We start from the raw sequence: 27,623 nt of genomic DNA, 5'->3' as shown, positions 1-27,623 counted from the left end.
CATCTACATTAGTCCCACTTGCCTGTGTTGGCCCATATCCCTCTAAACCTATCATATCCTTGTAATTGTCCAAATGCTTCTAAAACATGCAATAGCATTGAATCCTACCTCTTCTGACAGCTTGTTCCTTACACCCACCAAGCTTTGAGTAAGATTAAATATTTCCCTCTCACCTTAAACCCATGTCCTCTGGTTCTCAATTCCCTAACTCTGGGCCAAAGGCTCTGTGCGTTTACCCAATCTATTCCTCTCATGATTTTGTACACCTTCACAGATCACCCCTCATCCTCCTGCGCTACAAGGAACAAAGTCCCAGCCTGCTCAACCTCTCCCTATGGCTCAGCCCCCTCAAGTCCTGGCAACATTCTTGCAAATCTTCTCTGCCCTCTTTCTACCTTGACAACATCTTTCCCATAACATTGTGACCAAAACTGAATACAATACTCTAAATGTGGCCACACCAATGTCTTCTATAAGTGCAGCATGACCTCCCAACTTCTATACTCAGTACTCTGACTGATGAAGGCCAATGTGCCAAAATGTTTTAGACCACCCTATCTATCGGTGATCCCACCTTCAAGGAACCATGCAGCTGCACTTCTGGATCCCTCTGCTGTACCACACTCCCCAGAGCCCTACCATTCACTGTGTACGTCCTGCCCATGTTAGACTTCCAAAATGCAACTCCTCACATTTCACTGTATTAAATCCCATCAACCAATCCTCGGCTCACCTGCCCAATCGGTCAAAATCCTGCTGCAATTTTTGGCATCCATCTTCGCTATCTACAATACCACCCACCTTTGTGTCCCCTCAAACTTGCAAGCAAGTCGCTGGATTTGAGTCAAGGGTTGTAACCCTGACACAGTTATTTTCTTTCTACCTGATCACCCATATCTGTTACTCTGACTGAAATCACAGAACCGTGAATTTATCAGTGACTCCAGGCAATCCACGCTGACAAATTGTGACAATGGTGCTGTGGAAAACAATGTTAGAGAGAGGAGGAAAAGAGAAATAGCTTCGGCATTTATGTCCTACTTTGCACTTCCACAGCATGTTCCAATATGCTTCACAGACATTGCAGTAACTTTGAAGTGTTCGTGTCGAGACAACACTTGGCAATCTGCACATTGCCAGGAAAATGAACAAAAATAAGAATAAGCCACCAGGCAGCTTGTAGTACTTTGGGGATATGACAAACTGCAGATGCTGGAATTTTGAGCAAAAACCAATTGGTGGAGGAATTTGGTGGGTCAGGCCACATCTGTGGAGGGAAATTGACAGATGGCGATTCAGGTCAGGTGCTGCCCGATGCTGCCCGACCAACTGAGTTCCTCCAGCACTTTGTATTTCAGCTTGTACTTCTGATTCTGTGCGTTTAGTGCCAATTATTTGTAAGGATATCGTCTCTGCTATTTAAATGATGCCTTGGGGTCTCTTACATCCATCTAAGTCAGCATAACTTTCCCTTTGTTATACACTAATGCACAAACTCATAATTGAACACACCTTGATCCCCAGCACTACAGTATATCCCCAGCAGTATGAACATTGACTTCTCTAACTTAAAATAGCCCTTGCTTTCCCTCTCTCTCCAGTCTTACTATCTCTGACTACAATCTATCTCTGTCCCGCCCACTCCCCTGACATCAGTCTGAAGAAGGGTCTCGACCCGAATCGTCACCCATTCCTTCTTTCCAGAGATGCTACCTGTCCTGCTGAGCTACTCCAGCATTTTGTGTCTACCTACTATATGATCCAGTACTCTTTAGACTTTACGTTAAAGATACAGTGCAGAAACAGGCCCTTCGGCCCACCGAGACCACACCGACTAGTGATCACCCCATACATTAATACTATCTTACACACTAGGGAGATTTCACAATTGTTTACCGAAGCCAATTAACCAACAAACCTATACGTCTTTGGAGTGTGGGAAGAACCTGGAGCACCCGGAAAAACCTATGCGGTCACAGGCACAAACTCCATACAGACAGCACCCGTAGTAAGAATCGAACCCGGGACTCTGGCACTATAAAGCAGCAACTCTACCGCTGTTGTCGCCCCTATGCTCAATTTGGCTTATCCATTCATATACTACATTTATGTTTTAGATACTTATTCATTGATCCAGAACCTCATTATTATTTTACCACATTTCTTTCTTATGTTATGATTAAAGTATTCTATCTCCCATAACTTCTAATTGTCTCTTTCTTCACCCATTTATCATCTTGTCATTAAAATCTTTCTTTAACATACAAAATTATTTTCTGTGTTCGTATTTCAGTAATATTTACCAATAATGACAGTTTTTAATTCGATTTCATGGAACGGCATCATAGTGATAAAGTAGGAGGCTCTTCAATCATTCAAATACCTTTCAGAAGTCCAGTTTCCCCACGATCCCGCTCTTTGATTGTATTTTCATTCAAGGGTCTAACCAATTTCCTGATCGACTATCACCTCTACGGTTCCAGATTCTAATCACTCCAAGTATATATCAAAATGTTTATCTTCACAGTCCTATCATGTCTATTAATCATCTTTTTAAACCTTGCACCATTTGGGAATGGAAACCCAATATCTATTTACCCAGTCTAAAGTCATTATGAACTCACCCCACCTCTCTCAAAACTCCTCTTAACCTTCTTTGCTCCAAGAATAACCCAGCATGTTCATTGTAACTTTCTTGCATTTAGTTAAGTTTAGAGATACAACATGGAAACGAGCCCTTCGGCCCACCGAGTCTGTGCCAACCAGCGATCCCCGCACATTAACACTCTCCTACAGACACTAGGGACAATTTACAGTTATATATTAGGCCAATTAACCTACAAACATGCACGTCTTTGGAGTGTGGGAGGAAACCAGAGATCCCAGAGAAAACCCACCCAGGTCACTGGGAGAACGTACAAACTCCGTACAGACAGCACCCATAATCAGGATCGAACCCGGGTCACTGACGCTGAAAGGCAGTGCCACCCTAGGACATGGACTCTTTCATCCTTCCTAAAGAATGGTTCAATGGTTCTTTTATTGTCACGTAAGCACAGCACAGTGAAATTCTGTCAAATGCACAGTCGCCATATTTTGGCACTGTTAACACAGAAAACGTCCATGTTCGGTCTACATGTTGGAAGTGCAGGAGCGCCCCCGATCCAGGCAAACCCAGGTACGCTCCAGGCTGGCGACCCAACCTTCTCGCCCGACCTCCTCTGTGTCCCGTGGGTGACCTCCTGCAGCCGACCTTGAAGCTGCCGGAGGCAATACCTCGGTCCCTCTCCAACCTGCCCACTCCTCAGCTCTCTCCTTGACGCTTCCGTCTTCGGGGCTTCCGAGTTTCTCACTGCAGGCAGCGGACTATCGGGTCCTCGTTCCCGGAAGCCGCCATGTCTTCGTTCTTCGGGTCCGTCCTCGTTCTCGGCCAGCCACAGGGTCTGGAATATTTGGTTGAAACAAAGAATGCAGATGCTGGTTTGCCAAGGAAAGGCAAAAAGTGCTGGGGTAACTCAACAGGTCAGGCAGCATCCCTGGCTGGTCCTTTTCCATTTGTGATTCAACAGGGTTCTGACGGTAAACGTTTGCCCTCCTGGTTTGCCCTCTAGAAGACCACATGGTTACTTGAACCTGCTCTCTGTCATTTAGTAAGATCGTGACTCAGGTGATTGTTATTTCACTTACACATTCCCATCCTCGTGTGGCAGTCTTTCTCATTCTGATATTTTAACTGCAGCCTAATAATAGTCAAAGGTTTGCTGTCAGGATATAATAAAAGACTAATTAGGAAGGCAATGAGGGGTCATAAAATCGCATGAGCTGACCAGATTAAGACAAATGTCCCAATGCATTTTTAAAGTAAATTAAGGACAAAAGGGTATCCATGGTACAGTCCATTAGAAACTGACGTCTCAATCTGTACATTGCTAGAGGACACAGCTAAAGTCTTAAACGGAGAATCAAGGAACTACTGATGTTGACACCTCGAACAAAACACAATTGTTGGAGTAACTCAGCAGGTCAGGCAGTATCTGTGGAGGGAATGAACAGGCGATGTTTTGGATCAGGACCTCACTTCAGACTTAAGACCTCAAGTCTTAAATAAATAGTAATTGAGTCATACGGCAGGGACATAGGCTCTTTGGTCCAACTTGCCCACCCCGGTCAAGGTGTCCCATCTACCTGTGTTTGGCCACACACAAACTGGAGCTTTAAAGATGAAAGAGTGGGTCAGGCAGCAGAGACATAGCTCAACGAGGCAGTATATTAGAGTGGACTAGACTTGGTAGCAATTTTCCCACAGGGAATGTTCAGTGAACCTTTCTGCTTAGTATACACATCAAACCTTCTGAAGAAGGGTCTCGACCCGAAACGTCACCCATTCCTTCTCTCCCGAGATGCTGCCTGACCTGCTGAGTTACTCCAGCATTTTGTGAATAAATCGATTTGTACCAGCATCTGCAGTTATTTTCTTATATAAACCTTTAGGAAATGTTGGCGGAAAGAATGAGGACACATGAAGTAGATCAATGTGCCTCATTGAAAGGGCATTCATGAATAGGATCGCAGGGTAGTTAAATGTATAAATATTTAAAAAGTACCAGAATATAGTTATAAGGCAAATTATTCATATTTCTGGTATATGTTGACACACCAATGGTTATTGTGGAAAATAAAAGATCATGATGTAAATGATGAAATAAGACATAGATTTCAGATTGGCTGGGGAACAAGAAATGGAGATTAGTTCTGAAAAGGGCCTTTGTCTGGTTGAGAGGATGGAACAGTTGATTTGCCATATGGATCGATGCTGTGCTGTTAATCTTCACCAATTTATATAAGTGACTTTAGATTCGTTTTTAGTTTAGTTTAGAGATACAGCGTGGAAACAGGCCCATCAGCCCACGGAGTCCATGCTGACCAACAATTACCGCACACTAGTTCTATCCTACACACAAGGGACAATTTACAGAAGCCAATTCACCTACAAACCTGCACGTCTTTGTAATGTGGGAGGAAATCGGAGCACCCAGAGGAAACCACGTGGTCTGACGGAGGACGTACAAACTCCGTACAGACAGCACCCATAGACAGGATCAAACCCGGGCCTCTGCTGCTGCAAGGCAGCAACTCCACCGCTGCACCACTGTATCGTTCCAAACGAAGTTATTGTTCAACTGATCTCTGAAGAGACCTGTAAAACGACCGAGCAAGGTCTTCAGTTCAGGGACATGGGTATTGAGAGTAAATACTGGATTGGCCAATGATGCCACATCCAGTGAGCATTGGTATTTTATAATTGTCAATATAATTGTGTATTGAGAAATGGTTGGAAAACTGTGTCTCAACACACGTTTATTGAGATACAATTGAAAAACTTTGTTTTGTGTGCAATCCAGGAAAATCATACCACACATGAGTACAATCAAACCATGCACAAATGGAACAGGCAGGGCAAAGAGAAACAATAAACAGTGTGTTACACAGAAAGGACGGTGCTTGGCTTGGTGTGAGGCAAATCTCAAATGTCATTGAATTTGGTCTTTTTCTCATTACTGGGTTAATCCTGTAATCACATTAGCTCATAGAAATAAAATCCTTTCATTAATGGTTGAGTATCAATTTGTTTGTACACATTATTTCTTGCTTCAATTAAATCAACCTTATCTAATGCAATAGGTACCTGTCACTCCGTGTTATATTAATCCTTTTATTGTGTTACAAATCCTGCTTTTGTTTGTGGAATATCACTTTTTTTGTCAAATGAAATCAACTTAATTCAATACTCTGGATAATCTTACAGGCAAGAACAAAGTACACATATTGATCAGCTGACTTAAAAGGGAAGATTGCAAATTGCAGGTTGAAGGAAATTATTTGTAGACTGAAAGAACAAACCCACATTGTTTTCACAGTTTGTTAATGTCCTCTTTTCATTGCTATTGATGTTTTCATTAACATTGTTCAAGCGTAAGGTACCTGTATATCTGAGAGGACCTTTCACACAGGGAACATTTCACTTAATACCTAATAATTCCAAATGAAAAGAGTGTGGATACAGTAGTAAAATTGAAGTCACACTGTAATCTTACGGTTTATGGATGCTTATTATACTAATAGATTAGTATAATAATATACTTCTTGATTTGTAAGGGTGTCGGGAGAGGCAGGAGAATGAGGCAGAGAGGGAAAGATAGATCAGCCATGATTGAATGGCAGAGTAGACTCGATGGGCTGAATGGCCTACTTCTGCTGCCTTACAGTGCCAGAGTTTCAGTTCGATCCTGACATCTCCTGTGACTTCTGAACTAATGGCTTTAAGGTTATAGGAACAAAAGTGTGCGGAGGAAGATTTTTTCCACAGAGGGTGCTGGGTGCCTGGAATGGACTGCCAGGGGTAGCAGCAACTCAATAGTGATTTTTAAGAAGCTTGATATGCAGGAAATGGAGGGATAGGGATCACATGCAGGCAGTGTAGCTTGGTTTAGCTTGTATCATGCTTGCACACTGGGCCTGTTTCTGTGTTGTGCTGTTTGTTCTATAGTCTAATACTGGACAATGTTTCTTACTGCTAAGGTTTTGTATATGTGGCACACAAAAACACACTTAATTTCTAACTGGTTTTCAGCATTGCTGCAGGGTTGTTAAGTTTTGGCCAGAGCCAATCTTCTGGAGAAAGGAACAATAATTGTACATTAGAAGTGTACGTTTAGAGGTGGCACAGTAGTGCAGTAGTGCAGTAGTGCAGAGTTGCCTTACAGCGCCAGGTTTGATCCTGAGCTCAGATGCTGTCCGTACGGAGTTTGTATGTTTTCTCTGTAACCACGTGGGTTTTCTCTGGCTGCTCCGGTTTCCTCCCACATTCCACAGACGTGTGAGTTTGTAGGTTAATTGGCTTCTGTAAATTACATAGAAACATAGAAAATAGGTGCAGGAGGAGACCATTCGGCCCTTCGAGCCAGCACCGCCATTCATTGTGATCATGGCAGATCGTCCCCAATCAATAATCCGTGCCTGCCTTCCCCCCATATCCCTTGATTCCACTAGCCCCTAGAGCTCTATCTAACTCTCTCTTAAATCCATCCAGTGATTTGGCCTCCACTGCCCTCTGTGGCAGAGAATTCCACAAATTCACAACTCTCGGTGAAAAAGTTTTTTCTCACCTCTGTTTTAAATGGCCTCCCCTTTATTCTAAGACTGTGGCCCCTGGTTCTGGACTCGCCCAACATTGGGAACATTTTTCCTGCATCTAGCTTGTCCAGTCCTTTTATAATTTTATATGTTTCTATAAGATCCCCTCTCATCCTTTTAAACTCCAGTGAATACAAGCCCATTCTTTTCAATCTTTCCTCATATGTCAGTCCCGCCATCCCAGGGATCAATCTCGTGAACGAACGCTACACTGCCTCAATTACAAGGATGTCCTTCCTCAAATTAGGCGACCAAAACTGTACACAATACTCCAGATGTGGTCTTACCAAGGCCCTATACAACTGCAGAAGAACCTCTGAAATCATCTTGTTATGAAGGCCAACATTCCATTAGCTTTCTTCACTGCCTGCTGTACCTGCACGCCAACTTTCAGTGACTGGTGTACAAGGACACCCAGGTCTCGCTGCACCTCTCCTTTACCTAACCTAACTCCATTGAGATAATAATCTGCCTCCTTGTTTTTTCCCCCAAAGTGGATAACCTCACATTTATTTATATTATACTGCATATGCCACGCATCTGCCCACTTAATCAACCTGTCCAGGTCACCCTACAACCTCCTAACACCCTCTTCACAGTTTACACTGCCACCCAGCTTTGTGTCATCCGCAAACTTGCTAGTTCCCTCTTCCAAATCATTAATATATATGGTAAACAGTTGCGACCCCAACACCGAGCCTTGCGACACTCCACTTGCCACTGCCTGCAATTCTGAAAAGGACCCGTTTACTCCTACTCTTTGCTTCCTGTCTGCCAACCAATTTTCTATCCAAGTCAACACTCTACCCCCAATACCATGTGCTCTAATTTTAGTCACCAATCTCCCGTGCGGGACCTTATCAAAGGCTTTCTGAAAGTCTAGATACACTACATCCACTGGCTCCCCTTCATCCATTTTACTTGTCACATCCTCAAAAATTTCCAGAAGATTAGTCAAGCATGATTTCCCTTTCATAAATCCATGCTGACTTGGACTTATCCTTTTACTGCTATCCAAATGCACCATTATTACCTCTTTAATAATTGACTTCAGCATCTTTCCCACCACCGAAGTCAGGCTAACTGGTCTGCAATTCCCCGTTTTCTCTCTCGCTCCTTTCTTGAAAAGTGGGATAAAATTAGCTATCCTCCAATCCACAAGAACTGATCCTGAATCCATTGAACATTGGAAAATGATCACCAATGCGTCCACTATTTCTAGAGCCACCTCCCTGAGGACCCTGGGATGCAGACCATCAGGCCCAGGGGATTTATCATCCTTCAGTCCCATTAGTCTACCCAATACTATTTCTCGCCTAATGAAAATTTCTTTCAGTTCCTCTACCCCCCTAGATCCTCTGTCCTCCAATACATGTGGGAGATTGTTTGTATCTTCCTTAGTGAAGACAGTTCCGAAGTACCTGTTCAATCTTCTGCCATTTCCTTGTTACTCATAATAATTTCACCCGTGTCTGCCTTCAAGGGACCCACATTTGACTTTGCTACTCTTTTTCTCTTAACATATCTAAAGAAGCTTTTACTGTCCTTCTTTATATTCTTGGCCAGCTTCCCCTCGTACTTCATCTTTTCAGCCCGTATTGCTCGTTTTGTTACCTTCTGTTGTCTTACGAAAGTTTCCCAATCCTCTGGCTTCCAGCTACTCTTTGCTGTGTTATACATCTTTTCTTTTAGTTTTATTCCATCCCTAACTTCCCTTGTCAGCCACGGTTGCCTCCTACTCCCCTTAGAATCTTTCTTCCTTTTTGGAATGAAATTGTCCCTAGCGTGTAGGATTGAACTAGTGTATGGGTGACCATTGGTTGGTGTGGACTCGTTTTTCACTGTCAGTAAACGCTTTGCATATTTTCACCGTACCTAAAGCTACCTCGATACACGTGACAATAAACTAAACTAAAATAAGCTCCGAGGGCCAAAAGCTTTGTTTCCGTGCTATATCACTTAACTAAACCAAGCTAAACTAAACTAAAATGCATGAAAAATTGATTCAATTTGCAGTCTGCACTGAACTCAGCTGAGTACCAGGAAGAGGAGAAGCCACCACATAAAGTAACATGACAAATTGAGTGGACTATCGGTTTCTGCTGCTCTCCAACAGAGAACAATTGCAACTACTTTTATGCTTTGAAAGCACAGTCCTTTTTGACCCTTGCTGCCATCTCTTTACAAGCATGTGGCTAGGGACGCTATTCCTGAATACACAACAGTGCAAAAAACTGCTGCAATGGGGTTTTTTTTACAGTCAGAGTTTTGTGGTACATTATTGTTGCTTTATGAGGTATGTGGGACAAAAAGACTGCTGTATATGCAATAACAAGACTACAATACAAGCTAGGAGATGCTGTACTGATATTAAAAATAGTATTTACACCCTGCAGCAGTGCCAAGGCAACAGGCCTTCATGACCTGATTAAGACACTCTGCACTTACAACCAGGACTTGAAAATCTGGTGACTCTTGGAATTGGCTTCAGTTTACTATTTCCATACACTTGTAACGTATCTAAGATGTGCTTATGTATAGTAATACTTGTACTGAACTGTATGCAAAAATGAATTTCATTGTACATGTGACAATAAAGTACCATTGAACGTTTTGTGTACTATCCAGTCAAAGAAAAGACTATACATGATTCCAATCTACACACCAGGGACAATTTACCGAAGCCAATTACCCTACATCCCTGCACGCCTTCAGGATGTGGTAGGAAGCCCCTGGAGCACCTGGAGAAAGCCCACGCGGTCATAGGGAGAATGTACCCATAGTCAGAATCGATCTGAATCTCTGGCGCTGTGGGGCGGCACTTCTCATGCTGTGCCGCTGTGCCGCCCAATTAATTTATTGATTTTTTTATTGATTATATATTCTCTATGTGTTTTTCTACAATACATACAACTGTATGGACCTCTAAGGACATACAACGAAGGGCGTCTGTAGTTGTGTTTGTTGTTGTTTGGAAGTGAGTGGAAATAGTGGCTGTTTATGTGCCCGCTGCCATCACTGGGTTGATGTCAGTCTGCCATCACATACGAATGATAAATCTTTGGTCACTGCAGTCATGAGGAGATTAGGAAGGATCAATGTGATAGGTGATAAGAGCCAGGGAGTGACAAGCATCATCCGTCTGGAGCAAGAAGTGGTGAGAAAGCAATCAAAAGGGCTACTGAGCTCCAAGCACAAGAAATAAGGTGAGCTGTCAAGCGCACGGCAACATTGAACGGCAAAGGGGGAAACAAGGTTGAAAACACAGTGGAGAGCAAGTAGGTCATCTTCAAATATCTGTGTTTAGAGCATGCCAAAGTGTTTGCGTTTGACACCACAAACTGTTGAATTGAGTTAGGGCCTTTACGTTAATGAAATGGTAATTGATAAATAATGTTTTAACCTTCAGCTGGTTTTGAAGCAGAAAAGGAGATTTTGTTGTGGAGTGGAGTGTAATTGTATCTGCTGCCTCCTGATATTTGATGGTAATCAACACTCTTCCAAGTTTAGTTTAGTTTAGAGATACAGTGCGGAAACAGGCCCTTTGGCCCACCAAGTCCACACCAACCAGTGATCCCCGTACCCTAGTACTCTCCTACACACCAGGGGAAATTTATATATTTTTTACCAGCCAATTAACCCAAAGCCAATTACAAACCTGTACGTCTTTGAAATGTGGGAAGAAACCAGGGCACCTGGGGAAAACCCATGCGGTCAGGCGGAGAATGTACAAACTCTGTAAAGACAGCACCCATAGTCAGGATCCAACCCAGGTCTCTGTTGCTGTAAGGCAGCAACTCTACTGCTGCACCACCGTCCTTGAGAGAACTTCACCTCTGGACTGGGATTGCGAGTGTGACTGAGGACAATAAACAGAGATGATATTCCATAATTTACTATCGCTATGAATCCAGTAGAGCAGAGGAAATGTAAGAACGTGTTGGTACAAGACGTTGGTGAGGCCGCATTTGGAGTATTGTGTTCAGTTTTGATCACCCTGCTATAGGGACAATGCAGTTAAGGTGGAAAGAGTGCAGTGAAGATTTATAAGGATTTATAAGGAGTGCCTGAGTAATCGGGAGAGGTTGGGCACTAAAACCTTATTCCTCGGAGGGCAGGAGGCTGAGAGATGATTTTACGGGTGTGTATAAAATCATGATGGGAATAGATAGAGTGAATCCACAGAGTCTTTTACCCAGAGTAGGGGAATCAAGAACAAGAGGACTTGGGTTTCAGGTGAGACAGGAAAGATTTAGTCGGAACCTGAGGAGCAATATTTTCACTCAGACACTGGTAGGTATATGGAACGAGCTGCCAGAGGAGGTAGTTGAGGCAGGAACTGTAACAATGTTTAAAAGACATTTGGATGGGTACATGGACAGGAAAGGTTTAGAGGGATATGAGGCAGTTTGGACTAACATAGATGGGGCATCTTGGTCAGCATGGGCAAGTTGGGCTGAAGGGCCTGTTTCCGTGCTGCATGACTTTGACTTTTGTTTAAGAATTGTTTCTTAGATTAATTGACTGAACTTCTCATTTGAATCATGAGTGGTATTAAGGTCTGTGAATGACTCTTGCATGTGCTGTCGTCAAGTGGTGTGATCATTGTGTTTATTTTAATAGGACAAACAATTTCCTCCTTGTTACTAATTGCGTAATGAAACAATTTTCTCAGACAGTGTTTGGATCAGGGTCACGTTGTAATAAATCAATGTTTTGCAACAGATACTTACTGAGCTCCTTAACCTAATGAACTGTTCTCCAAACCTATAATCACTTTTTCAAGAGTCAGGAGTCAAGAGTGTATTATTGTCATATGTCATTCAGCCCATAGAGTCTGTGCTGTTATTTGATCATGGCTGATCTATTTGTCCACATTCTCCTGCCTTCCCCTCGTAACATTTGTTTACGAGCCTCAATCAGTTCGGGCTCAGCTGCAACACAAACGTCAGATCCAGATGGCGTACTACGACCAGTCTAGATGTCCACTCCAGCCACAGTCGGAGGGTCAGACAGTCCACCTGCAGACCCAAAAGGGATATGGTCGTTTGGGCAAAGCAAGTGAAACCTGCCAGGAACCGCCGTCCTACTTAGTCCAATCGGAAGAAGGAATCTATAGGCGGAACAGAAAACACATTCTACCGTTGAACGAGCTGGTGCCATCTTAGCAGTACTCGTATGGCTACCCGGAGGTCCCAGATGGCATGTTATGGACTGATGGAGCAACCGTTGGTCTGTATGGGGGGTCGGGTGTCGGCAGACCACGAGTTGGTCTTTATACCAGTGGAGGAGCCGCGGGTGCCGGTGGTGAAATCACCTATAAAGTCACCTGTGATGTCACCTGTGCAGTCCCCGGTGGGAAAGACATTTGCGAGGCCAGTGCTGATCGAACCACCACCTGCAGTGCTGTCACCGGCAACGAGCACAGCAGAGGGCCCGTACTGTACACGTGCAGGACGGCTTTGTAAACCCGATCCCAAGTACAAAGACTGTGGTTAGACATTTATCACAGACTCTGATTGATTAAGGTCCTCCTCGTTTCCTGATATTCATCTTACCTATTTTGTATCCTCCACTGCTTAGCACTTGTTTTAGTTGAAGTTTACATCCTTATATTGTGATGTCGGTAGTTTTAGCTATATATATATATATATATATATATTTTTTTAAATCTAGTTTGCGGTTTATGCTTAAGAAGGAGGATGTAGATCCATGTCTGGTTTTACTGTTGTACACCTGATCCGTAATCCAGGTCCTGTTTCTACCACGTCAGCTAGTGGGCGGTTCTAGCTATTCTTCAGATTTGAATGGGAGCTTGAACTTATAGCAGCTAAATACTTTTACTCTATGTGTTCTGCTAATAAAGAACATACGGAGCTGAACGACTCAGTGTTTTCACAGCAACAAACACTTACCAATCCAGAACCTACCAACCTCTGCTTTAAAAATATCAATTGTCTTGGCCTCCACAGCCGTCTGTGGCTAAATAAATTCCTCCTCGTCCCCATTGTAAAGGTACATCCTTTAATTCTGAGGTTGTGCTCTCAGGTCCTAAGATTTAAACATTTAAACAGCTCTCACCCTGCATTACTGCCCCCCCCCCCCCCCCCCCCCCATCCCCAGCCCCTGGCACATATGGAAGAAACTGCTCCTGAACCTGGGCATTACAGTTTTCAGGCTCCGAAACCGTCTTCCCAATGGCAGGAAAGAAATAAGTGTGGCCAGGGTAGTGTGGGTCTCTGATGATGCAGGCTGCCTTTTTGAGGCAGTGACTCCTGTAGTTCCCTTCGATGGTAGGGAGATCAGTAGCCATGATGGATTCACCTGCCAATGTCTTATTCAGTGAAGAACAGCACAAGGCCATTGACGGATTGAGGTGGGTTTTGTACTCTGACTGTCAGCCAAACACAGAAATTCAATGTAATCACTCTCACTCCCACCCTGGATAACTGATCCTCCAGCACATTTGGAAAAATAAGAAGAATCAACTTTGTCCACACATTACTGCAAGTGAACACATGCTCACAAGGTAAGAACCCAACCTTCTTCCCATACAGTTTCATGTTCTTTCCCAAATAAATCCAATATCCAGATCTCAACAACTCTTCTTTTGAGTTTAGTTCATTATTGTCACATGTGAAAAAGCTTTTGTTTGCAAGTTATCCAGTTAAAGAAAAGACTGTGCATGAATACAATCAAGCCGTCCACAATGCACAGATAAAGGATGAAGGGTACAACATTTAGTGCAAGACATAACATTGAAGACCAATAAAGTCCGATTAAAGATAGTTCAAAGGCCTCCATTGAGGTGAGATTTATTCCTAAGAACTTGAAGCTTTTGACCATCTTTACTTTGGCATCATCAATGTATATTGGGGCATGTGTATTGCTTTGCTTCCTGAAGTCAATCAATCTCCTTTGTCTTGCTGTCATTGAGGAAGAGGTTGTTGTGTTGGCACCATGTTACAAGGTTCTTCATCTCCACTTTGTACTCCGTATCTTCATTATTTGATATCCGGCCCACTACAGTGGTGTCATTTACGAACATAGATTGAGTTGGATGCGTATTTGGCTGCACAGTCGTGCGTTTATAAAGAGTACTAGACCAAGTGGACCCGTTGGGCACAAACCTCTCCTGCATTGGTGCAGCACCCTCTCCTCCCCCCCTCCCCCTCCCCCCTACCCCTCCCCTCCTTCCCCTCCCCCCTACTCCATCCCCCTCAGCCCACCTTATCCTCCCCCCTCCCTCCCTAGGAGATAGATTTAAACTTTAAAATGTGAGTAACTTAAAAAATATAACACCGATTTCAATGAAACTACTTCCATTAGCACCAAAAAAATGATGGTGAGTAAGGTGGGCATAAAATTGTTGCGCTATCGTGTAGCATTTTGGCTGTAGTTCAGGAACAAACAAACAAACAAATGAGAGTTTTAGTGTATAGATGGTAGGGGGCTGAGAACACATCCTTGTGGGGCACCAGTGTGGAGAATTATCATAGAGGTTGATCTGTCACTGTCCTCACTGATTTATATTCATTCTCAGTTGTTGATCATTCTCTGGGTTAAACTGGAAGCAAAAGCAGAAGTCTACCTTGTTCATTCTTATTCACTTTAACATTTCTACATCCCCTTGCTATCTCTTTGCATTCTTATTATATTATACAGCAAATATTATCATCTCCCCTCATCAACGTAATTGCAGTGGGTTGTGAATATCTCCCTGATCCACCTTCCTAACGTTCACCTCAAACTCCTCTAACATATTCGCAAAATAAGACTTCCCTCATATAAACGTTTGTTGACTATGATTTTCGATGGGTTCCGGGCTGGTAAAGCTGGTGCCTTACAGAGCCAGCGACCTGGGTTCGATCCTGACCTCGGTGTGGCCTGTGTGGAGTTTCCACGTTCTCTCTGCCGCGATTCTCGGCAATTATCTTCACTGTCTATGATACCACCTATTTTAAGGTCATAAGGCAAATTCATTTAATCATGCCTTCTACATTCTCGTCCAAACCCTGGGTTGCATTGATGGCGCTGAGGAAGAGATAGTTGAAAGCTTCAAATCCCTCAGAGTAAATATCACCAGCAACTTGGCCTAGACCACCCACATTGAGGCAATGGCCAAGAAAGTACACCAATGCCTCCACCACCGATCCGATCCCTGAGACATACCACTAGTCACAGACTATCAATATGAGCCCTGGCATTCCCTCTCTCTCTATCCCTCCCCCTCCCGAGTCGCACGAGCTTCTCATTTTCACCCAACAAATGGCTAGCAACAGCCTGTTTCCTCTATCATTGTTACTTTTTTGCATATCTTTTATTCTTTGTTCTTTATCTCTGCATTATCGTCTATATCTCTCGTTTCCCTTATCCCTAACCAGTCTGAAACGTCACCCATTCCTTTTCTCCAGAGATACTGTCTGTCCCGCTGAGTTCCTCCAGCTTTTTGTGTCTATCTTCTATCAGTGGGTTTGACAATAAACAATAGACAATAGGTGCAGGAGGAAGCCATTCAGCCCTTCGAGCCAGCACCGCCATTCAATGCGATCATGGCTGATCACTCTCAATCAGAACCCCGTTCCTGCCTTCTCCCCATACCCCCTCACTCCGCTATCCTTAAGAGCTCTATCCAGCTCTCTCTTGAAAGCATCCAACGAACTGGCCTCCACTGCCTTCTGAGGCAGAGAATTCCACACCTTCACCACTCTCTGACTGAAAAAGTTCTTCCTCATCTCCGTTCTAAATGGCCTACCCCTTATTCTTAAACTGTGGCAGTGTTCAATGTATTTGGATGGGTGTTGGGGGCAGATGGTGAAAAGCCTCATGAAGGATTATGGCCATATGCACAGCACCTTCCGCTTTTCATTTGACTGCGTATGTGCGTCAACAGCTTTCCTACTTACCAAGTGCCTGCGTGGTTCTGTAATTTACTCTTTTACTTCTGCTCCAAAACCTGATCCAATGTCACCCTTCCCTGAATTTGCCGCAATCTCAACTGTCGAACGGGTTTATTCACAAAGATAATTATTTACAACAAAAAGCAGGAGAAAAAGCCAACATACGACTCATTTGCCAGCCATATCAGATCGTTTGAAAAATTCCTGGAAGGTCTGAGATTGAAAAATAACTTTTCAGCAGGAAAAAAAGCTGAATGATTTTTCAATGAACAAAGTCGGCTGGTTGAAGTTTATGTAGGCGTGAAATTGTTGTGTTCACTACCTCGTAATCAGATGGAACTGGATTAATGATACAGAAACTTTGCTGTATATGTACGTGTCTAACACTTTCAGAGTAACTGCCTGTAAAAACACACTTGAACAATGTTAATCACCTTCCCAATTGTTCAGTAGAATAATGTGATGATGGTATTTGCATGTATTGACCTGGTTTCTTCAATCTGTACCATGAAGTCACTACAAGAGCACTGAGAATTTAACTGAGGTACAAAACCTGCAGAAAGGGACCTGAACCAAAGTAGAACCGATCCATTCCCTCCACAGATGTTTGGCGGTCCCACTGAGTTCCTTCAGCACTTTATGTTTTGCTCAATAGTTTAACTGAACCTCTTTGAATAGGAACAAGAGTGCAACTGGTGGTAGAAATCGCAATGGGTTGCACTGTTTTATTCTGTAAAACAAACACATGCTCTACCTATTATCCTTGAGTTAGACACGCAAACCAACTTCCCTTAAATTGACTCCATCTGCACTTCACGCTGCCTCGGCAAGGCCACCTGCATAATCAAGGACCAGTCTCGCTCGCCCCAGTCACTCCCTCTTCTACCCCCTCCCATCAGGCAAGAGGTATAGAAGTGTGAAAACGCACACCTACAGATTCAGGGACAGTTTCTTCCCAGCGGTCCTAACCTACCACCTACCTCAGTGGAGATACTCTGACTATCTTTAATCGGACTTTACCTTGCACTAAATGTTATTCCCTTTATTCCGTATCTGCACACTGTGGATGGCTTGGAGTCATTTTCACAGGTAAATTCTTGGGGTGTGTGTTTTGGGTATCTCAGGTGAATGGATACATGAATCAATAATCCAATGGCAGCCAAACCATGCCGGGTATCATCTGAAGAGGATATTAAGAATAGGTGCCAAGACCAGGGAGTTTAAATCTCAGGTTTAGTTTAGTTTAACTTGGATATACAGTGTGGAAACAGCTTCAGCCCACCGAACCCACGCCGACCAGTGATCCTGGTACACAAGCACTATCCTACACACTATTAACAATTTACAATTTACAGAAACGAAATTAACCGACAAACCTGTATGTCTTTGGATTGTGGGTGGAAATCGGAGCACCCGGAGAAAACCCGCACTGTCACGGGGCAAGGTACAAACTCCATACAGACAGCACCTGTGCTCAGGATCAAACCTGGTTCTCTGGTGCTGTAAGGCAGCAGCTCTATCGCTGTGTCACCATGCTGCCCAGGACTAGAGGACTAGAACTGAGACTAAATCACAGAACTAGAGGGTACAGCCTCAGAATAAAAGGACATACCGTTAGAATAGAGACGAGGGGGAATTTCTTCAGCCAGAGGGTGGCGAATGTGTGGAATTTATTTTCACAGTCGGCGGTAGAGGCCAAGTCATTGGGTATTTTTAAAGTGGAGATGGAAAGGTTCTTGATTAGTAACGGTGTCAAACGTTACGGGGAGACAGTAGGAGAATGGGGTTGAGAGGGAAAAATAGATAGGCCACGATTGAATGACAGAGCAGACTTAAATAAACCTTGCCTCATAAATCTCCTTTAAACCTCCCCCCCTATTACGTAAATCTATGCCCTCGAGCATTCCACCCTGACTATCCACCCCATCTGTGCCTCTCATAATTTTACGATTGTCCCCTCCCCCTTCATTGCTCTATGGATTTGAAGTAACTTGTTCAGTTGAGGGGAGATGAAAGCATAGATTTCTTCAGTGTGAAAGGATGCTGGAGGAATGGAAGGGGCAGGACCATCACAACGTCTGAGAGCACTTGAAAAGCTGTGACATGCTGATCCATAAACCTAGAGTAGAAATGTGACATTAGGCTGGGCAGCTCTCTCAGATGCACTGCAGGAGCCCACCATTGATGTTCGACATCTCTCGTTACAGTCATGATACGCCACATAGTCCCCTGCAATGTAAATTGGCATTGATTCTATGATTCAACCAAGTGATTTTAAACACCATTGGATGTGGAGAGGATATTTCCACTAGTGTGAAAATCTTGGACCAGAGGATGTACTTTTAGAAAGGAGTCAGAGGGTGGTGAATCTCAGGAATTAATTGCCACAGATGGCTGTGAAGGCCAAGTTCATGGATATTTTTAAGGCAGAGATTTTGACAGGTTCTTGATTAGTAAAGTTGTCAGGGGTTATGGGGTGAAGGCAGGAGAATGGGGTTGAGAGGGTAAGATAAATCGGCCGTGATTGAATGGTGGAGGGGACTCGATGGGTCGAATGGCCTAATTCTGCTCCTGTGACTTATGAACTTATGAACTTATTACCACTGTCTTCATTAGGTAGAGAAATATCAGCGATAATATTCGTAAAAAGTTTTCCTTTTGATTTGATCTCCACAATCTTACTATGACAGGAAACCAATAACTAATTTGATTACTTTGAGAACAGCAAATGATAAAGGAAGCATGAATTATACCTGATGAGCTTCAAGCCCTGTGTAAATAGTATTGGCAAGACTATTACTGAAGACTTTATGAACATTGCTTTTTTCTGAATAAATTGAAAAGAAAAGAATGGTGTGCATTATATTTCAGAGTTGGTCACAAATTCATGGTTTATTATGTACCAGTCTCAATGGTAATGCAATGCTGATTCAGGAGTGATTAAGCACTGTAAGCCAGACATAAAAGCTGAAGTTAGGAAGTGCTCTAATACTGTTTGGGTTATTTATCAGCTGCAGTCCAACATAATGCAGTATTAATAAACGTTTCAAACTTTGATCTACATCCTCTGGCAGCTCATTCTATACACCCACCACCACCCTGTGAGTGAAAAAGCTGCCCCTCTATTAAATCATGTTAAATCTTCCTATTAAATCTTTTCCATCTCACCTTAACCCTATGGCTGTTGATTCTCCAATCCTGCCTCGCTTCACACTGCTTCGGCCAGGCCACCAGCATAATCAAGGACGAGTCTCACCCCGGACACCCTCTCTTCTGCACTCTCCCATCAGGCAAGAGGTACAGAGGTGTGAAAATGCACACTTCCATATTCAAGGTTTTTTTTCCCAGCTGTCATCATGCAATTGAACCATCATATCAATGACTAGAGAGCGGTCCATCCACCTCATTGGAGACCCTTGGATTATCTTTAATCGGACTTTACTGGACTTTATCTTGCACTGTACGTTAATCCCATTATCCTGTACCCGCTGTACGTTATTCCCATTATCTGTACACTGTGGACGGCATGATTGTAATCACGTATAATCTTTCTGCTGACTGGATGCAACAAAAAAGCTTTTCACTGTACTTTGGTATAATAAACTAAACTGGGTAAAAGACTGTGCATTCACCCTATCTATTCCTCTCATGATCTCATACACCTCGAAACGATCACCCCTCAGCCTCCTGTGATCCAAGGAATAATGTCCTCTCATGAAGGCTTGTTAGCATACATCTTATGAACATATGAGTAATGAATAGGAGTAATCCAGGCCTCTCAAACTTGCTCTGCCATTCAATATGATCATGGCTGTTCTGACTGTAACATTAACTCCATATTCCTTCCTCCTGTTATAACCCTTCTTCAAGCAGCAGCAAGGCTGCAGGCAGTGGAAGCTAATCCCAATGATCCCCTCCCTGCAATAGACCACTCTGATGATGCTGTCAGTGGATGTTTTCACTCTTTCTAAATCTGTCTGCTGTTTAGAAGGTGAAAGAATAGATAAGGAGTGCTCGCAAAAACATGTTTGAGGAGTTACAGGCAATGAGGAAGGATGTCAAAGTATAAAGTGGGATATAGATCAGGTACAGAAATGGGCAGAGAAACGGCAGATGGAGTTTAATCTGACCACGTATTAGGTTTCCACTTGGGAAGTCAAATGTAAGGGGAAAGTATGTAGTCAGGGCAACATGTGGTGCACCGGCAGAGTTGCTGCCTTACACCCTGACTATGGGTGCTGTCTGTATGTAGTTTGCACATTCTCCCTGCGACCACATGGGGTTTCTCCAGGAGCTCTGGTTTCCTCCATATTCCAAAGGTGCGCAGGTTTGTAGGTTAATTGGATTCGGTAGGAATTGTAAATTTTCCCTCGTGTGCAGGATAATGCTTGTGTACGGGGATCGCTGGTCGGCTTGGACTCGGTGGGCTGAAGAGCATGTTTCCGAACTGTGTCTCTAAACTAAACTAAACTAAACTTAATGACAAGATCCTCCACAGCATTAGGGTACAGAGACACTGGGGTTGCCAACTTCCTCACTCCCAAATACGGGACAAGGTGACATCACCGCCCCGTGCCACACGTGACCTCACCCAGCCAGCGGCCACGTGCTTCCGCTCTACCAATGGTGGGCGGGTTGCTACGCAACCTCCCTGAGGCGGCGCCCGGGCCTCGGGGCCTACACTGTCCGGAGATAGACACAAAATGCTGGAGTAACTCAGCGGATCAGGCAGCATCTCGGGAGAGAAGGAATGGGTGACGTTTCGGGTCGAGGCCCATCCTCAGTCTGAAGATGGGTCTTGACCCGAAACGTCACCCACCTTCTGCTGGACCTCCATGAGGCGGGCGGCGAGGACTTCGCCATGGACAACGAGGGTTTCAAAAGTATCCACAAACTGAAGGAGAAGAAGAGGAAGGGGCAGGGATTTGGCTCTGAGGAAGGCGCTTGATCCAGGCTGCGAGAAGACTACGACTCCATGGAACAAGGCGGCGATGAGCCAGGCCCTCAACGCTCGGTGGAGGGATGGATACTGTGTGTGACCGGGGTCCACGAGGAAGCACCGAGGAGGACATCCATGACAAGTTTGCCGAGTACGGTGAGATCAAGAGCCTGCACCTCAACCTGGACCGGCGCACCGGCTACCACAAGGGCTACGCTCTGGTGGAGTACAAGACCTACAAGGAGGCGCAGGCGGCCATGGAGGGTTTGAACCGGTCAGAGCTGGCCGGGCAACCCATCAGCATGGACTGGGGCTTCGTCGGGGGGGGGGGCCTTAGGAGCAGGAAGCGGAGTGGCCGCAGGAGAAGCCAGAGCCCGGACCGGAAGCGTCACTGAGCCGGGACGGAGTGTGGAGCGACTGGTGGGACGGAGCGGCCCGCACATCGCCGGGGACTGAAACACGCCCGGAGATTGCCGTGCCCAAACTGAGCTGTGCGTTACAGGGGCCGTTTAATCTCAGTCGGGACTGTCGTGGGGCTGGGGAGAGGGAGGGGAGGGAAGGGGAAGGTTGGCTTGTGCAAAACAACACTCAGAAATAAAGTATTTTAGTTTTTTTTTTAAATCTTCAGTCTGAAGAAAGGTCTAGACCCGAAATATCACCCATTCCTTCCCTCCGGAGATGCTGCCCATCCCGCTGAGTTACTCCAGCATTTTTTGTGTACTTTCGATTTTAACCAGCTTCTGCAGTTTTTTCCTACAATGTCCGGGCCCACAGCATGTGTCCCCCCCCCGGCCTAATATGGGAAAAGGGCGGTCCCATATGGGACAAACCAATTTAGCCCAAAATACAGGATGTCCCGGCTAATAGGGGACAGATGGCAACCCTAAGAGAGACCTTGAGGTACAAGGCCACAGCTTCCTAAAAGTAGCAACACAAGTAGATAGTGGTAAAGGATGCATACACTATGTTTTTCATCAGTAGGGGCATTGAGTATAAGGATCAGGAAGTCATGATGCAACTTCATAGAACTTTGGTTGGGCCGCATTTGGAGTATTGTGTGAAATTCTAGTCGCCCCATTACAGGAAGCGTGTGGAGGCTTTGGAGAAGGTGTGAGAAGAGGTTTACCAGAATGCTGCCTGGATTAGAAGGTATTAGCTATACGGAGAGGTTAGTTGGACAACTTGACTTGTTTTTTTCTGGAGCGTCAGTGGATGAGGGGAGTCCAGATATAGTTGTATAAAATTACTTCAGACATAGATAGGGTAGACAATCAGAACCTTTTCCTGGGGTGGAATTGTCAAATAATAGGGACATAGCTTTAACTTGAGAGGGACAAAGTTTAAAGGAGATGTGTTTGGCAAGTTTTTTGCACAGAGAGTGGTGGGCATCTGGAACATTGCCGGGGGAGGGGTGGAAGCAGATACAATCATGGCATTTAAAAGGCTTTGGGATCAGCATATGGATCACATGCAGGCACCATTTTCAGTGTGGACATTGTGGGCCAAAGGGACTGGTACTGTGGCATGCATTTTAAACAGAAGGTGGTACCTGCCTGGAATCTACTGCCAGGGGTTATGGTAGAGGTAGATATGATAGTGGCATTTAAGAGGCTTTTGGGTAGGCACATGGTTATGCAGGGAACAGGCAGATAGGAGTTGGTCGTGGCATCATGTTCAGCACAGACATGGTGGGCAGAAGGGCCTGTTTCTGTGCAGTACTCTTCTATATCCTAAGAAATTAATTCACTTAAAAACTCATTAAACCCATGAGAATTAAATATAACATTAAATGTTAATTAAAGTAATGAATGGAAACAAACCACCTACCTTTCAAGTGAAAGTCAGTGGACTCATTCAAATGAATGGGGCAGTGCTGGATTTGCCAGCTATGACTGGCAAAAGCAAGAGGGGCAAGTAGAAAGTTTATCCAAGTTTATCCAGCTCTTCAGCTCAGTATAAACTGCCTAGACTCAAGGGTGATTCCAGGGCAACAAGAGATAAAATGCACTGATATCATCGTTAATGATAACATCTATCATTAAAGTCCCCCACTTTCCAGGGAATGCCGTCTTCTTGGTGTTACCATCGGGCAGGAGATACAGAAGCCTGAAGTCCCAGACCACCAGGTTCAGGAACAGCTACCATCCGGTAACTATCAGATTCTTGAAACAACCTGCCCCGACCCGAAACATCACCCGTCCATTTTAGAGGCATCGAGTGGTACAATGTGGAAACAGGTCCTCCGGCACAACTTGCCACACTGGCCAACATGTCCCAGCTACACTTGTCCCACCTGCCTGCGTTTGGTCCATATCCTTCCAACCCTATCCTATCCATGTACCTGTCTAACTGTTTCTTAAATGTTGGGAAAGTCCCAACCTCAACTACCTCACCTGGCAGCTTGTTCCATAAGTCCTATTAAATATTCCTATTAAATCTTTTCCCCTTCACCTTAAACCTATGTCACTCTGGTTCTCGATTCCCCTACTCTGGACAAGAGACTCTGTGCATCTACCCAATCTATTCATCTCATGATTTATAGATTTTATAATCTATAAGATCAAATTCTCTAGAGATGTTTCCTGACCCGTTGAGTTACACCAGCACGTTGTGTCGATCTTTGGCATAAACCAGCATCTGCAGTTCTTTGTTTCAACCTTCATCCTACATCTATAATGGGGTTACTATGACCCTCCTCTTGCATCATGATGGACTTGTTTTTCTAATTGCGTTCCGCATTAATGTCTTGTTTTGATTTGAACAGTCTTTTCCTTTTCACTGTCTTGGAGAATGTATGGATAATTTAGTTTAGTTTCATTTGGAGAAAGAGCATGAAAACACTGACCTTTGATCATCCGTCACATGTTGTATGTTATCTCACTTTCTCCTCCACTCCGTACAGATTAGGGGCATTTTTTACTGAGGCCAATTAACATATAAATCCGCATGTCTTTGGGAAGTGGGAGGGAACTGAAGCTTCCAGGGAAAACGTCCAAACTCCAAGCTGACAGCGCCCGCGATCAGGATCAAACCCAGGTCTGGCAGCTCTTTCAGCTGCCCCACTGTGCCAGCCACCCCTAATATTTATATATAATTTATGTATCCTTTATGCTTTTGGGTGTGGGTTGAATAGATATGCCTGTGAGGTTCTGCAAGCAAGGTTTTTCATTATATGTGTACCTCACCATGCCAGTGCATATGAGGGTAAACATTAAAAATCCAGAAATCTCCATCTTTCAGCACTGCTGCTTAGAGTGACTAGTTTCAGCACAACCTGGCACATTATGTTTGAACTTGCTATAGAGGGTAAACGAAAATTCAGTCTCCTTCTGACAATGGAACTTCGACATACAAACCCGCACATCTTTGGGATGTGGGGGGAAACTGAGCATCCAGAGTAAACCCATTCAGTCACAGGACTAACATGTGGCACAGCAGTAGACTTGCTGCCTCACAGCACCAGAGACCCAGGTTCGATCCTGACTATGGGTGATGTCTGTTCGGAGTGTGTACCTTCTCCCTGTGATGGCATAGGTTTTCTCCGGGCGCTCGGCTTTCCTCTCACACTCCAAAGACGTACAGGTTTAGAGGTAAATTGTAAATTGTCCCGAGTGTGTAGGATAGTGCTAATGTACAGGAAGATTGCTGGTCGGCATGGACTCGGTGGGCTGAAGGGCTTGCTTCCACGCTGTTTCTCTAAAGTAAAGTAAAGTAAATCAATGAACGAGGGCCAGATCTTTTGCGGGACTGTACTTAATTGATTTATGGATCTTTGTGCCTCATATTCTAAATGTAGTATCTGTGATGTCTAAATAGTACCCAAAAGAACTGTTAACTGAAAGAAAACTTGCAGAGATCAGAGAAGTCTTTCAATAGACAATAGACAATAGGTGCAGGAGTAGGCCATTCGGCCCTTCGAGCCAGCACCGCCATTCAATGTGATCATGGCTGATCATTCTCAATCAGTACCCCGTTCCTGCCTTCTCCCCATACCCCCTGACTCCGCTATCCTTAAGAGCTCTATCTAGCTCTCTCTTGAATGTATTCAGAGAATTGGCCTCCACTGCCCTCTGAGGCAGAGAATTCCACAGATTCACAACTCTCTGACTAAAATTTTTTTTCCTCATCTCTGTTCTAAATGGCCTACCCCTTATTCTTAAACTGTGGCCCCTGGTTCTGGACTCCCCCAACATTGGGAACATGTTTCCTGCCTCTAACATGTCCAACCCCTTAACCCCTTAATAATCTTATATGTTTCGATAAGATCCCCTCTCATCCTTCTAAATTCCAGTGTATACAAACCTAGTCGCTCCAGTCTTTCAACATAGGACAGTCCCGCCATTCCGGGAATTTACCTAGTAAACCTACGCTGCACGCCCTCAATAGCAAGAGGGTGGCACAGTGGTAGAGTTGCTGCCTTACTTCAGCGTCAGAGTCCCTGGCTCAATCCAGACTATGGCTGCTGTCTGTATGGAGCTTGTATGTTCTCCCTGTGACCACATGGGTTTTTTCCAGGTGCTCCAATTTCCTCTCACATTCCAAAGACGGGTTTGTAGGTTAATTGGCTTCTGCCAAATTGTCCCTCGTGTGTAGGAGAGAACGAGTGTACAAGTGATCATTGGTCAGCGTGGACTCAGAGGGCTGAAGGGCCTATTTCTAAGCTGTATTTCGAAACACTAATATTTTAGCATTACACCACAGGGTAACTATTCAGAACCGTGGGGAAAGCATCCAACCTGCCTCAAATATTGGGGTGGTCACTACTGCCAACTAGTTCCAACCTGCCTCAAGTATTGGGGTGGTCACTACTGCCAACTAGTTCCAACCTGCCTCAAGTATTGGGGTGGTCACTACTGCCAACTAGTTCCATTTATAAAGGCACAAAGTGCTGGAGTAACTCAGTGGGTCAGAGTGCATTTCTGGGGAACATGGACAGATGATATTTCAGGTCAGGACCTTTCTTCAGACTCAAGACACAACAAGGCTGAAGTAGGGTCCCGACGTTCGGGAACTATCCATGTTCTCCAGAGATGCTGCCTGACCCACTGGATTACTCCAGCACTTTATGTCTTTTTTGGGGGGTAAACCAGCATCTGCAGTTCCTTGTTTTATCAAGGCCTTATCCAAGATGACGCGCAGTCCAAGATTGAGTAGCCTTGTGTGTTCGCAATTCTATGACACTGTGATAGATGTGCTCCCAATAGACATATTTAAGGCATATTTGTGTTCATTTACATCCCACATTAAAGCAAAAGGATTAGCTGGGTTCTCTAACTCCTTTGAGATGGTTCTCAACGTATAACAATGAAGAAAATGATTGTATCTTGAGTGTTTTCTGAACTTTTTTAATCCCACGCGACAAATGTCAGACATGAAACAGTTGCATTTGTTGAGCTCCTCGAGTGGTTTTATTTGGAGTTAGTTAGAGTTGTGCTTCATTAACTTTAATTGCTGTAGCTCCAAAGACACTCATTATATCTGGTATATTCGGCTTCGAAGCAGCGAATTGTCTGGCGACAGCTGCCAATGAAAATAAATCATTCCATAAAAAGGTCATTGGAATTTTAAAAATGACTCAATATGACGTGCGTACAGTAAACGAATTAAACAAATCTTTTGATTAGTTAGACGATAACATATCTATGTAACATCTTTCATGCAGTAGAATGTCTCAACTTCACATCCTATTATCAATCAACATTTGAGACTCGACTGTATTGCAACGAGTGGGAAACCAGATATGTGTGAGCACTAATATTCTTAACTTAAACAAACTTAGAGGTACTTACAGACACAGCGTGGAAACAACCCTTCAGCCCACCGTGTCCGCCCCCAACCAGCAATCACCACACATTAACATGATCCTGCGCACACTAGGGACAATTTACAATTTTACCAAGCCAATTATCTGACAAACCTGGGTTCGCCTTTGCAGTGTGGGAGGAAACCGGAACTCCCAGGGAAAACCCACGCAGGTTACAGGGCGAATGTACAAACTCCGTACAGACAGCACCCGTAGTCAGGTTCAAACCCGGTTTTCTGCCGCTGTAAGGCAGCAACTCTACTGCTGTGCCACCGTGCTACTCATGCAGTAGAAACTGTGTTCTGCGTGTGCTAGTCTACACAAAAAGACTCAAAGTGCTGGAGTAACTCAGCGAGTCAAGCAAAACCTCTGGAGCACATGAATAGGTAACGTTTCGGGTTGGGACCCTACTTCAGACAATCTTCTGAACAGTTATGTATGGTATATCCGATCCATTTGGATAAATAGAATAATAGGACATACCTTTAGAAAGGAAATTACTAATATCTTTGGTGAGAGGGGTGGTAAGTCTGTGGAAATCATTGCCACAGACAGATGTGGAGGCCGTCATTAGGTATTTGTAAAGCGGATATTTGACAGGTTCCTGATTATTAAGGGTGTCAAAGGTTACAGGGAGAAGGCAGGAGAATGCGGTTGTAAAGGAGAGATAGATCAGCCATGATTGAATGGTGGAGTAGCCTCCTGGGCCGAATGGCCTAATTCTGCTCCTATGACTTATGAACATGACAGCATGCAAAACAAAGATTTCACTAGTTCGGTACATGTG

At 44.2% G+C, this 27,623-nt stretch overlaps 1 protein-coding gene and 1 pseudogene across 2 annotated transcripts in view; both read left to right on the top strand.

Moving 5' to 3' along the window:
- LOC144596574 (ALK tyrosine kinase receptor-like) overlaps nucleotides 1-27,623 on the top strand; it is an 887,900-nt gene that overhangs the window by 384,998 nt on the left and 475,279 nt on the right. The window lies entirely within an intron of this gene.
- Nucleotides 12,373-21,428, top strand: LOC144596859 (RNA-binding protein 8A pseudogene; annotated as a pseudogene).

The sequence above is a fragment of the Rhinoraja longicauda genome, chromosome 9 (assembly GCF_053455715.1).
Source record: "Rhinoraja longicauda isolate Sanriku21f chromosome 9, sRhiLon1.1, whole genome shotgun sequence".
NCBI lineage: Eukaryota > Metazoa > Chordata > Chondrichthyes > Rajiformes > Arhynchobatidae > Rhinoraja > Rhinoraja longicauda.
Note: the sequence above shows the minus strand (reverse complement) of the source record. Positions and strands in the feature narration are given on the sequence as shown.